Source organism: Helobdella robusta (assembly GCF_000326865.2).
Source record: "Helobdella robusta unplaced genomic scaffold HELROscaffold_37, whole genome shotgun sequence".
NCBI lineage: Eukaryota > Metazoa > Annelida > Clitellata > Rhynchobdellida > Glossiphoniidae > Helobdella > Helobdella robusta.
Window position 1 is genome coordinate 1,070,930 of NW_008704785.1, and position 1,864 is coordinate 1,072,793.

Consider the following 1,864-nt stretch of genomic DNA (forward strand, 5'->3'; position numbering starts at 1 on the left):
GAAAAATGAATAAATGGATGAATTAATGGATGAATTAATAAATAAATAATAAATTCACCCGAAAAAGATCTCGTCAAAAAGTGCAACAGGAGTGGATGATGATGAGGATTTAATATTTCAAGACCGAGTTGTTAAGACAATTTCTATCAAGGTCGTCATCCAATCATTATAAATTTGTTATTATTATTATCAGTAGTAGTAGCAGTAATTGTAGTAGTAGTAGTAGTAGTAGTAGTAGTAGTAGCAGCAGTGGTAGCAGTAGTAGTAGAAGCAGTAGTAGCAGTGGTAGTAGTAGTCGTAGTAGTAGCAGCAGTGGTAGCAGTAGTAGTAGAAGCAGTAGTAGCAGTGGTAGTAGTAGTCGTAGTAGTAGTAGTAGTAGCAGCAGTGGTAGCAGTAGTAGTAGAAGCAGTAGTAGCAGTGGTAGTAGTAGTCGTAGTAGTAGCAGCAGTGGTAGCAGTAGTAGTAGAAGCAGTAGTAGCAGTGGTAGTAGTAGTCGTAGTAGTAGCAGCAGTGGTAGTAGTAGTAGTAGAAGCAGTAGTAGCAGTGGTAGTAGTAGTCGTAGTAGTAGCAGCAGCAGCAGTAGTAGTAGTTGTAGTAACATAATTAGTAGTAGTATTGATGAATTAATAAATTATGTTAATTAAGTGATTAATAATTTTAGGAAGAAGGCATTGAAGAAGTAAGGACAAAGACAGTTTATACTTGTTCAGGTTTCTTGGATGTTGTATTTTACTATTGCGACATTACTTTTAAAACTCCAACTTAATATTTTTCTTCTTCTTCTTCTTCTTATTATTATTATTGCTGTTTTTGTTATTATTATTTTTTTATTTTCCATAATTAGAATCCGGAGAGATAGAACTTCCGGTAGTCGATCGCTCAATTGTGGAGGACTCGAAGCTAACGACAATCGTCATTTCCGGTAATAATAATAATAATAACAATAATAATAACAACAACAACAACAATAATAATAATAATAATAATAATTATGTATTGTATGAAACACACGCACACGCACAGGCACGCACACGCACGCACGCAAACAGGTGATCCGTGGAGTCTGCCTATTTCAAATGTGACGCACACGCACACGCTCAGGCACACACACGCACACACACACGCAAACAGGTGATCCGTGGAGTCTGCCTATTTCAAATGTGAATCAGTACAAGACGCTAGTGAACCTGCCTGGGGACTGCGCCGAATTTGTCTGGGGTGCCATGTCAATCAAATTAAGTATTCTGAAGCATTTCATGGATACAAACCGATTTCATTTTTTTGATGGCTTTGGAGAAAGTTTGAAAAGAGATATACTGATAGGTTAGGTTTCATCTGTTCGTTCGTTCGTTCGTTCATTCATTCATTCATTCATTCATTCATTCATTCATTCATTCATTCATTCATTCATTCATCCATTTACTCATTCATTTATTCACTGAACCATTCATTTACTCATTCATTCATTCAGTCACTTATTCCTTCCTTCCTTCATTCATTCATTCATTTATTAATTCATCCAGAGTACCAAAACCTACTGGCATACTTGAGACCTGATGGTTCCTTCGACTCTTACGGTGATTCAAAAAGCGACCTCCAACTTACGGCCGATATTTTAAAATTACTCTCGAATGACCTCGAACAGGTCATAAATACAAACAACAACAACAACGACAACAGCAGCAGCAACAACAACAACGACAACAACAACATGAATAATAACAATAAAAATGAGTTAGTCGAGAGAGTTTATAAGTTCTTGACAGAGAAAATTAGAAATGCTACTACAACTACAACAACAGCTACTAATACTACTACTACTACTACTACCACCACCAATAATAATAATAATAGTAATAATAAT